The sequence below is a fragment of the Cebus imitator genome, unplaced genomic scaffold (genome assembly GCF_001604975.1).
Source record: "Cebus imitator isolate Cc_AM_T3 unplaced genomic scaffold, Cebus_imitator-1.0 Scaffold94, whole genome shotgun sequence".
NCBI classification, from domain to species: Eukaryota; Metazoa; Chordata; class Mammalia; order Primates; family Cebidae; genus Cebus; species Cebus imitator.
In genome coordinates, this window is record NW_016107409.1 from 1951886 (window position 1) to 1964618 (window position 12733).

A 12733-nucleotide genomic window follows, 5' to 3' on the forward strand; every position below is an offset into this window, starting at 1 on the left:
AGCTGTAAGAGGAAAAGATCCTTTGACCGAGTCACGTGATAGTTATCACGTGACCTGCAGTGACCCGGGAAAAGGGGAAGGGGAAAAGACAGCAAACGTTTCTGCTTGCAGCGTTTCTGATACAGAGAAAAAAAAAAAATAAATGATTTCTACTGCTGCTGCCCCGAATTTGACCATCTTTCAGACTTCCTTATGAACCAATTCAAAAGTTCATCAAAGTATACCTTTCAGAAATATGTATTTGATGTAAAATGATTCTGTGTTCCCTTTACTTCAATAACACCACAAATGCTTTCTTCTAATTTTTTATTCATGCAGCCTACCGCTAATTTTCATTTAGAAAATTTGAGAATAATATTTATTAATTTAAAAGATTCAGTCTGAAATATCAGAGACAATTATATATAACATAATTCTCCATACTCAATCCTTAAGGAATATCCACAATACACAAATAATTGTGTACAGAATATAGGTGTGATAGACATGTGTCTGAAGGGAGGGATTTATGTTTCAGGCTATTTGCCTCTCAAGAGAATAAAGGCTACCACTTTCATTGTTGGTTTTCTTTCTGATTTTAAGATTTAACCTGAACATGAGTGCATGTGCTCAGCAGATGGCATTCTCTTTTTTTTTTTTTTGAGACAGAGTCTCACTTTGTCACCCAGGCTGGAGTGCAGTGGCATGATCTCGGCTTACTGCAACCTCCACCTCCCAGGTTTAAGAAATTCTCCTGAGTAGATGGCATTCTTACTCATATCCATGAATCTGAAAAGACAGCCCCAGGTGCAGGTTCAGAGTTCTTTATCCAAAAACAAGTAGAGACCAGAAAAGAGGCCAGAGATGTCCAGTTACAACACGGAAAGAAGAATAAGAACTTTTGGAGCTCTTTCATTACTTTATGGTGCTATGTAACTTCAGAGGAAATTTATCAACAGCTAACACAAAAATGCAGGTAATGATAATGATAGTAGTTTGTAACAAGTTGTACAGTGGTAAGAAAGTCAATTTTGGTATTAAAAGATATAATAACAGTTTCAATATTTATTAGCAGGGCAATTTACTGTTCTTCTCCTTTCCGTGATAAGGTTAATCAAAATCATAGCATTGTTGTGAGAATGAAATTAAATAAATTTAAAGTACCAAGTATACTGGTTGATGATACTCAATAAATAATGGTTATAATATGTAAAAATATGATCAGTGTAAGTTTTCAAAAAATAATCACATAGTGCAGAGTATGTACTAGGCATCATTTGGAGTGTTTTACTTGGATTAACTCACCTAATCCTACTAAGTGAAGTGGGCATCATTTCCAGGTAAGAAAACTGAAGCAGAGTAACTTGCCAAGGGCACACAGTGAGGCAAAAGCAGGATTATCTAATAATAAGGCTACACTTTTCAAAAATTGTAAACTACGTTCAAAGGCCCCATCTCACACAAAGGTGGAAAAGAACTGGCAAAGAATAACCTAGAAAAACAGGTCTTAATAAATACATGTAAGACACCCCAGAGGAGATAAGACAGTAAAAGCCTATTCTTAAAAGTGGGGAAGGGTAATAGTTAACTTCAAAATTCCTATGAAAAGGCAGGGTTGCCCTGAAAAACAAGACCAAAGAGCAAAGAGTCTCCTGCTCTCAATAGAACCTACTCATAGATGCTAGAACCAGCCCCTCTGTAAATCCAACCATGCCTCTGATCTTCAGCCCCCAAACAAAAAGCAAGCCTCTGCAGCCCACCTTCTCATTTTGGCTCACATTTGCAGTAGAGTACATAGCTGTATTTCCATTTCTTGACTGATTATTTAATTTATCATCTCTTCTCAATCCTTTCAATTATGCTCATTAGAAAGTTTTTTCTAGTATAAATAAATTCCCCTATATCCTCAACCTTTTTACGCAACACTTGCTCCTGTGTTGCCTTGAAATGAAGCCTGGATGTCCTTTACAACAGTTTCCCCAGCAGGCCCCAGGAGCAGAGAATTCCTGTCCTCTCTTGAAGCAGTGTTCGTAGTCTCCATATACTCCAAGGCTGCTTCCCATCACCACTGTTGTTCCTGTTTCATGCTAAAGTTCCTTCTTCCTTGAGATCACAGCATATGTTCACACAACCCTCTACCCCTTCTCAATGCTGTAAGGCTGAGTCCTCATTTACTACGAACTTAGGCGTTGTGTTCAATTTTGTTCTCCATCCCAACTCTTTCCCATCAGCATGACTTTAATGTCCAAAATCTAGGCTTAAATTTCCTTGAACCCGTGTCTTTCATTCTGTTTTCAGTAACCCATGTTCAAAGATACATCCTGGAAGTTATTACTTAGAACTCCACTATCTCATCTTTGAAATCTCAAACTTTCATGTGGCCAGCATATCCTTCTTTCATCCTTTTCTCTCTCCAGTTTTCTTTTTTCTACATTTGTTCTTCACAGTGATCTCCCTTTTCTCCTGATCCAACACTGCCTTCATAGCCTTATTTCCTTTCCCTTCATGTCTTCCTCTGACTTCCCCATCCCCTGATAATCTCCAATTTCAATTAATTTTCTCTTCTCTTCCACCTGAACTGTAGGAATCAAGCGGTACTCAGACTCACATGTTTATAAATTTAGTATCTTGAGCACTGCTCATGAATCTATCCCTGGTCAATCATCTATCCTGTTTTCTAAGGTGATTAGAAGAGATTCTCATTACCATTCAAGAGCCCTCCTCAACCTTCAACTGTATCTTGAAATTCTACTCTGAATGTTATTTGACATGGAACTGAACAGAAATTGAACTCAATGTCACAAACTGTTCTCATTCCTTTCCTCTATTTGCAGAAGCAGCATTGTTCCTTCACTAGATCAAAGGTATTTTTCCCATTTTACTCTTCATCTGACCTTCCACTTGGAGTTGGCTTCACTGGTCATTTCTGTCCTGTGTGGTATTTTTATCTTTGCCTTTGTTCAACCTCTTTGAACCATTCCATCTTTGCCCATAAACATGGTAAAGTTTCACACATAAACCACATATTCCATCCATCTCTTACTAACACCTTTTTTCTGCCCCATACCATCTAGCTACCACTCTTTTCTCAGCCAAACTTCTAAAAATTAACATTAACAGACTCTATTTTCTGATCCTACATTCACTTTCACATTTTAAATAAAATTATGATTATGTAGTATTTGATAAATACAAAAGAAAACAGTGCAAGTCATTAAAGCAACTACTTCAAACCTACCATCACAGCCAAGAAACAGGCCATACCAACACTGTTGCTTCCATGTGCTCCTTCACCACCTAATTCATCACTTTGTGCCACTCATGCTGTCTCCATTATCTGAATTTTAAGTTTATTGTTACCTTTCTTTTAAAAATAATTTTCTACAAAAAATCACATATATCCCTAAACAATACTGATTTGCTTGCTTGAGTTTTATAAAAATTATACAGTGTATAGTTTTCCGTAACTTGCCTTGTGCAATATTATTTATAGGACTTATCTATGTAGTTTCATATAGCTGTAATTTCCTCATTTTCATTTATGCTTTTGTGTAAATAACTATAATTTGTTTCTTCTGTCATTAGCTATTAGGCTCTTTTCAATTTCTGTTGTTTGGTTTTTTTGCTTTCATTCACTTACCATTCACTTAACAAACATATATTGATTATCTACAATGTGCCAGATACTGTTCTGGACACTAGAGGAAGAAAATAATAACACAGTAAATAAGTAAATCATTTTCAAGTAAATCACAAGGTATGTTTGAAAGTGATAAATGCTATAAAATAAAAAACAGGCTGGGCATGCTTCTTCATGCCTGTAATGCCGGCACTTTGGGAGGCCAAAGTGAATCACTTGAGCCCAGAAGTTCAAGACTAGACCTGACAACATTGTGAGAACCCATTTCTACAAAAAATCTCAAAAACTGAGTTGGGTATGGTGGCACATGCCTGTGGTCCCAGCTATTCAGGAGGCTGAGGCAGGAAGCTTGCTTGAGCCTAGAAAGCTGAGAAACAGCAAGCTGTGATCCTGCCACTGCACTCCAGCCTGGATGACAGAGTGAGACCCCTTCCCAAAACAAATAAAACACAGTGGGGTAAAAAGGATTTTAAAAGGGGAGATTGAACATTGCAATTTAAAATACAGAGATCAGTTTAGGTTTCACTGAGAAGGTGACATTTCAACAAAGACTTGAAAGAAGTATAGGAGTGGGCCATATGGATATCTGAGAGAAGAACATTCTACAGAGAAGGAGCAACTAGTGTAAAGGCCCTGGCATGTTTAAGACTTAACAAGGACACCACTGTCAACAGAGCAGCACAAGTGAAGAGGGAGAAAAGGAGTGAGGTTACAGTAGTTAAGAGGCAAATGAGTTACATTTTTGAGGGGCCTCATAGGTCACTGTACGCTTTTACTTTGAGTAAAATAGGAGCCATTGCTGGATTTTAAAACATGATCTAGGCCAGGCACAGTGGCTCACGCCTGTAATCCCAGCACTTTGGGAGGCTGAGGCAGGTAGATCACGAGGTCAAGAGATCGAGACCATCCCCAGCCAACATGGTAAAATCCGGTCTCTACTAAAAATACAAAAATTAGCTGGGCATGCCGGTGTGCACCTGTAGTCCCAGCTACTCGGAAGGCAGAATCAGGAGAATTGCTTGTAACCAGGAGGCCGAGGTTGCAGTGAGCCAAGATCACACCACTGCAATTCAGCCTGGCAACAAAGCAAGACTCAGTCTCAAAAAAAAAAAAAAAAAAATCATGATCTAAATTATATTTTTAAAATTCATCATCTTAAATACATTTCTGGTAAGAATATAGTACAACCATTTTACAAAACTGTCAATATCTACTAAAGTTGAACATACGCACACTCTATGATCTAGTAATTTTACTTTTAAGTATATGGGCAATGGAAATGCTTATATATAACACCAACCAAAGGATATAATTTAAAACATCCATAGCAGTATTAATTTTAATAGCACAAAAGTAGATGAAGCATATTTGGAGATGATTAGGTATTCAAATTTGGACATGTTACACTTTAAATGTCTATTAGTCATCCAAATGGATATTTCACCTAGCAAGCAGTTCATTTTACTATTCTGGAGTTCAAGGAAATACCTACCTAGTCCAGAAATATAAATTCCAGAGTCTTTCACAGATAGGCTTTACATCCATGAGACTGGATGACATCAGCAAAGGAATTAAAGTAGATAAAGAAGACAATCTAATGCTTTAGATAGGAGCATGGATCAGAACACTGCTGCTATCTGTATGTCTCTCAGCCCACATGTGTAAATGTTTATTTAAGGTATGTAACTAAGAGAGGAAATGCTAGGTCTTAGGACTTTGTGAATGTTACTTTTTATAGGACAGTGCCACATAGTTTTCCCGGGAATATTAATTTATATTCCTTTCAGCCAGGCATGTATAAAAGGTTCCACTGATTCACATTCTCACCATTACTTGGTATTTAGATTTTAAAATTTTTGCCAATCTTACTTTGATATTATTTTGCCTTACCCAGTCCATGTTTTCCACATATTCTTCTACTGGGTAGTCTTTTTTAAAAAATAGACTGGGAAGAGTTTTTGTGTATTCTGGATACTAATTCTTTATGGTTGCATTGATTACAAATATCCTCTTCCTAGTTTATGATTTATTTTTCATATATTTTATGATATACCAAAGTTCTTAATTGTAATGGAGTCAAATTTACTCATCTTTTAATAGTTAGCATTTTGTGTGTTTGTATCCTAAGAAATCTTTCTCTACTCTGTAGTCATGAAGATACTCTCTCATTATTATAAAAGATTATGTTTATCCTTTCACATAAGTCTTTAAGTCTTCAAGCATTAATTTTGGGATGAGGTATAAGGAAAGGATCTGATTCCATTTTAATTGAAATGGATAACCAATATCCCAGCAACTGTTTCTTGCTCCCTAGGACATGTCTCTTACTTTTTGTGGGCAGGACAATGCAATTAAAATTGTCTTATAGAAGATCTTTTTTTGTTTTTTTTTAAATAAGAGGATGGTACCCAGAGCATCCATTCTATCAAATGACTTGAAATGGAAGTCTCCAAAATCACATTCCAACCTACTATAATCAGGTTTTGTCTGGGCCACTCTACTGAGACTGCACTGGCACAAAAGTCCCTGAGATCAAACTTTTACTTACCAAATTCAACATTGCTGACAACTCTTAAATATTCTTCCTTAACATCTGAAATACTAGTTTCTCCTATTTTCCTTTGTACCTCCTGGTCACACTTTTTCAATTTCTTTAAAAATGGCTTCTTGTCTTCTGTTCTTCCTTAAGTGTTTGTTTTCCTGGGAGTTTTGCTCTTGGTCCACTTCTCTTATTCTACATGATCTCTCAAGATGATCTTATTTACTCTCATGAAAGAGTATCATTCTGCAATGCTGGGATTCAGTTCCCCTGAGAGGACATTTCTCCAGGTTCTTGGTCTATCACTCACAAAAAAACGGGACAGGAGACCACGGCGCAGTGCGCAGTAAATGCTGAACTCAAAAGTGTTTGTAGAAAGTAATTTATTTAGGTAGAGAGAGAAAAAGGAGGAGAGAGAAAGAAACAGCTAACTCTCACATGGAGTGAGAGAATCCAGACAGATGGAATCCAGGAGAGGAAAGCAGCTTCCACACTGAGTGGAAGGGAATAGAGAGAGAGATGGAGTTTAGTAGGGGAAGAAAGGCTTCCATGAGAGTGTGGAAGGGGACTCCAGTGAGGAAATCCAAGAGACAGAAAGACGGCTTCCACAAAGGAAGTGTTCGTGGAAGGGGACCCAAACACGGAGTCCAAAGGGGTGTGGAAGAAGGAGACTTTTAACCTGGGAGGAACCCCTACCTTCTCCAAGACCTCTGGCCAATGAAAGGAGTTCCTCAGAACTTCCACTGGAGTAATTGACTTTTTGATTCTTCCCATGCCCAAGAAAATTAAAACAGAGACCATTAAATCTCCCAGATGGAGAGAGACGGGAGGGGGGGCATGGTGCTGGGAAGTTCTTGCCCTTAAAACCACACTCCCTTGTGAACCTGAAAGAGAACACCTTCTCTCAATTCTGTAGCTCATCCAGAACTTCTTCTTGAGCTCTAGATCTATAATACTTAATTTACATAAAACTCAAAACCAATTATTTTTTCCATTTAGTCACTCTGCCTGTGTTTGTCATGATAAGTTAATCTCAAGACAGAAATGTGAGCATAATCCTAGACTCTATTTTCCCTTCATCTCAACTTCCACATCATCTATTTGAAAGTTCTGAGTTTTATCTCCTAAATATCTCTCAAATCCATGTTCTCTTCTACTCCACTACTATTACCTTACCAGCATTAGGTTCTTTCTAGAACTATTCCGTATTCTCCTAATGGGTCTCCTTCCCCCTCCAGTCCCCAGCAATCGATACATCTCTCGCACTAATGCTAAACTGATCTAAAAAACAAATTTCATTGTATCTTCCTCTGCTTATAACCCACAGACAATTCTTTATTGCCTATGAGATAAAGTCCAAATTCTATACTGTGGCCTACCATGCTTCCACATGAACTGGGTGATGCCGCTCAAGCAGGTAAAATATCAGTCTATCCTTGTCAATTCTGTGTTAACCACATTTGTTTTCACTGGGATCAAAATGTCTTCAGGTGGAATTTTGTTATTATTGGGCTATTTTATCATTCATTTTATTATAATTTGTCATATCCTAAATATAAGGCAGCATAAGGTTGTGATTAAGAACATGAACTCTGAGCTAGCCCATCTAATTCTAATGACGTCTTATAGGTATGAGATCTTGGCAAGTTACTTAACCTCTTTGTATCTTAGTTTTCTCACATGCAAAATGGAAATAATTATTCTACTTCATAGAGACGTTATGCAGATTAAATGAGTTCATATTTGTACAGCACTTAGAACAGTGTTTGGTACACAGTAAGTGCTTAGGCAGTGTCACCTAAGCACAGTGCTAGTGCTTGTTATTGACAAGCCTACTTGAAAATCAGTGGTTCAGGAATGGTAGTTAATTTGTTACAATGTTATGAAGAAATCCAGGCAATTGCTATGACATGCCATACTATTAATTTAAGATAGCTCTCTGCAAAATACTTGAGACAATATTATAAAAATAAGCAGGTATATTTTTAAGTTTGCTAAAACTGTCATATAATTAGACAAGAATGGGAAAATGAAAAATATGCTGGTCACTGTTTAATACATTCCTATAAACTGTAATCTTCTCAATGCATCCTCTGTGTTTATTCCTGTAGAAAAAGTGTTTGACTGATGCGTATACTCAAATTAACAAGTTTTTCAGTAACGTTGTTTTTTTCTCACTATAACCAAAAGATCCTTGAATGTAGTGACCATGCCACTAATGCACCCTGGGTTTTTTTCCTCACTATAACCAAAAAGTCCTTGAATGTAGTGACCATGTCACTAACACTGAGCATAAGAACTTTGTTGCAACCGGGAAAACAGTAGGGGTATGAAGTTAAGTGTTGTTAAGTTTTGTTAGAAGGATATTGAAGGTAGGAGTCAATATGGCTTAAAGCACACAAAAAGCACTGACATTTGGATGGAAAACCTAACATGACAGGCCTTAAATATCTGCTAGTTACATATAACAAAGCGAAATGTACCTAAACTTATCTACCGAAACTGTTGAAAATAAAGATCCTAAACTGTTTCTAGTAAGTAAGGGATATTATATGGAAAACAATCAGTGAATTACCTAGTAGCCAAACCCATTCCAAAAGACAATTTAAGGTAATTTAACATATACGTAGCCGGGCGCGGTGGCTCACGCCTGTAATCCCAGCACTTTGGGAGGCCGAGGCGGTTGGATCACGAGGTCAAGAGATGGAGACCATCCTGGTCAACACGGTGAAACCCTGTCTCTACTAAAAAAACTACAAAAAATCAGCTGGGCATGGTGGCGCGTGCCTGTAATCCCAGCTACTCAGGAGGCTGAGGCAGAAGAATTGCCTGAACCCAGGAGGCGGAGGTTGCGGTGAGCCGAGATCGCGCCATTGCACTCCAGCCTGGGTAACAAGAGCGAAACTCTGTCTCAAAAAATAATAATAATAATAATAAAAAATAAAAAAAAAACATATATGTAGCACCAAAACCAAACACAATCCATGACAAATTGAGGAAAAGGGGAAATTAATATAGAAAAAACAATATAAATAAGGACTGAGCTTTAAAAAAATCCTAGGGAAGATAAGGGGAGTGAATAATTAGAAACTATAATTTTGCTCTTGGGCACAAATCAAGCCTTGTTTCTTCTCCTTTTAATTCTTTCTCATTTGCTCACCCAGGTTTTTCCTCTTTTCCTGTTCAGAGACCTTAGTCAACCTGCATATCTCACCACATAGTCATCATCTTCTTTCTCTGTAATTTTCCCCTTTACTTATACTAAGATGTGAATTTAACAAAAGTTTTACTTTATATTATACTTGCTAATAGGAAAGCAATGTGAGGATCATTCTAAGGCTAAATATGTTTTGGATTGATATGAGGAGTGAGGATGCCTGGCTAAGGCTACATATTAACCAGAAAATGATCAATACAGACAGTTATCTGTGTTCTAAGTTAGTATTTCCCAAACATTTAGATTTATGTGCCAGCAAAATTTCAAAGCAAATTCTGGGGACTCATTAACCAGCTTTTCACTAGGACAAGTAAAGACATTAAAAGTTAAGAAGAAATTAGGAACAGACAGAATAAAGTCTATCCTATGTTGTCACATCAATTCATAAAGAGAGGATACTGTAACTTCAAACATATTATAAAAGATTTTTCAGAATTTTTAAAAAGTCTTAAGTGAATAAATGTAACAATGAAAAATCACTACATTATCTTTATCACTCCCACTTCCTAGACTGATTAAATTTCCCTACATCTATGGATAAGGGTTTGGGAATAACTCTTAGTGGTAAGAAGGACAGGGATTTACATTTCATGCTGACTGAGCTCTGGTGACGGGAAGAAGGAGGAAACAGAGCAGAGGTGGGATAATTATATTATCATCATCCATAATTTGGTATATTTCTTTATTGACTGATATATTTTAATTACATTGAGGGAGATAAAGTTCTAACAAAATCTATCTAAAAATAAAATATTTTATTAAAAAGCACATATGGAAGTATACATTAAAGAGCATTTAAAGGTATTATTTATATTATCTGAATATTAGAGTAATATAAACAGAAAAATTATTCTTAGTACATAGGTATTTTAATTTCTTAGCTATATCTGTCTTTAATTCCTTATCATTGGTATTTAATTGAAAAATTTCTTCTTTCAAATAATTTTAATTTTTTAAATAAAACTGCTTATAATGTATTTTATGGTTTATAAACTTAAGGCTGCTGATACCGTCAATTGACTCTTTTCTGCAATATTTTAAGACTACAATATTTATATTAAGAAAAACTGTTTCTAAGGTGCTATCTGGTAAGCTGGGAGCATATCTGCTAAGTGGGTTTCTAAGGTGCTATCTGGTAAGCTGGGAGCATATCTACCAAGTGGAGGATATTCTCAATTCTATTTTTTGTTTCTTACTGAAATGTGTAAATACTTCAAATATTTTTACAATATTAAGTACTATAAAAACTTTAACTATTTTTACAAATCTCACTGTATTGTCTTTATTTTTCTTTTGCATGTTTCACCGAATTTAGACCTTGTTTTTGAGCTCATTTATTGCTGAAAGGGTTTGTTTACTGCAAAACAAAAAAGTATTACCAAAAAGTTATAGATTCATACAATACAATAAATGATAAAAATCATTCAAACAATTTTTTATATATTCAGTGGCAGAAATATTTAGATTTAATTTGCAGCATATTTATTTATGTAACTTATATGCTTCCCACTGGTCCTTCCAATTGGTGCCCTGGTGACACCAAGTGGCCAGCAAAGACAGCAGCATCAAATACTTCTGCCACTACCACCAGGAAACTTAAAGGAATTAGTCCCCAGTCCTTTAAATTTAAGCACACTTTCACTGATTTCTTTTTTTTTTTTTGAGACGGAGTCTCACTCTATTACCCAGGCTGGAGTGCAGTGGTACGATCTTGGCTCACTGCAACCTCCGCCTCCTGGGTTCAAGTGATTCTTCTGCCTCAGTCTCCTGAGTAGCTGGGATTACAGGCATGCATCACCATGCCTAGCTAATTTTTGTATTTTTAGTAGAGATGGGGTTTCACCATGTTGGCCAGGCTGGTCTCGAACTCCTGACCTTGTGATCTACCTGCCTCAGCCTCCCAAAGTGCTGGGATTACAGGCGTGAGCCACTGCACCTGGCTCACTATTAAGACTTGCTTCTGTCAAGGGTCAAGAAGAGAGAATGATTTATTTTGGTTGTCTAAGATTTAACCACAAGTTAAAGTGAAAACTCAAGATGGATGAACTACTTACTAGTGATCAAGGCAGAAGCTGGAAATTCAAAGTGGTGGTCAACCAAATCTATCACAACTTATTTTAATGAACTACGAATAGTATTGTCTTAAAAGTGATAAATCTTAGACAAAAGTTAAACCAGTTAGATATCAAGATGAGAGGCAAAGACCAAAACTATCTAGACCATTTGGGATATAAGGACTCCCCACTAATAGGGGGTGCTTATTTATTAAGGCTATCAAATGCCTAGCAACATTTATTCATATGAGGCAGGCAATTAGTGCAGGTGTTGATCTAGGAACTCATCAAGCTGGTAAGTCAGAACTTGGGAACAGAATAAGGCAAGTTACAGAACAAAGAAAAAAGATCAAGGTGATTATTCATGCTTAGATGTTTTAGAGACCTTCCTTTTCCTTGCAAATTATTCTTTTTAAAGTTTGGTATAAGAAGAATGCTTAAATTAGGGGACTAAGTATGATTCAGAATTGTGGATAACTTCATTTATCTGTGTATAGGTAACTGAAGATTTCTGATTAGATTTGCAGCACAATTAGATGTATTAGTGATAAACACTAAGTAGAATAAGTTTGAAGGATGACTTATGGTTAGAATCTACCTTTAGCAATAAATTGAACTGCATATAAATAGAAAACTTGAAGACGTGTTTACCAAGCACCTGTTTCTAAACAAATTATTTTTAGTGCACTTGTTTAGAAAGCTGCAGAGGCTGTGATATTAATGTACATGGATGCAGCAGGTTGTGAACATTACTATTTTTAGTATCAGCCTAATGTGAACAATGATGAATCATTCTTTGTTATTCAAGTAGGAAAGAGTACTTAGGATTTACTGCAGCACATTAGGTTAACTATGTCTCAATAACTGAACACCCACACTTTGACATCACACAGGCAGTGATACAGATCAGTGACGCAAATCCTGTCAGGACCAAACATTAAGGCCACAGAGATTGAAAAAAAGTGCTCAAGTGACAAAGCAAGCTAGTCATCTGTCATGTAAACTGCATTAAATCAGTACTGCTAATGTCAAAAAGAGCTGCGCTAGCTTCTCTTTTTCTATAATAGCTAAACTTTTTTATTTTAATTATAGATTGCCCCTACGACAGGCTCTATATTTAAGTTTCCTCACAGCTTCTGTGGTTTAAGGTCTGAATCCTTGGAAACATGTCTTAAGGTTCTACTGGCCATATGAATTATCTGTAAAATGGCTTCTGTATTTAGGCTTTTTAAACTGTCTTCTGCAGATATGTTGCCATTTATTAAGCATTTTATATAAAATGCTGTGCATTATAAAGTATCATT

The 12733-nt window shown here is 36.4% G+C and overlaps 1 protein-coding gene across 3 annotated transcripts in view; it reads right to left on the bottom strand.

Moving 5' to 3' along the window:
- Positions 1-12733, bottom strand: part of FNDC3A (fibronectin type III domain containing 3A) — a 197212-nt gene that overhangs the window by 88561 nt on the left and 95918 nt on the right. The window lies entirely within an intron of this gene.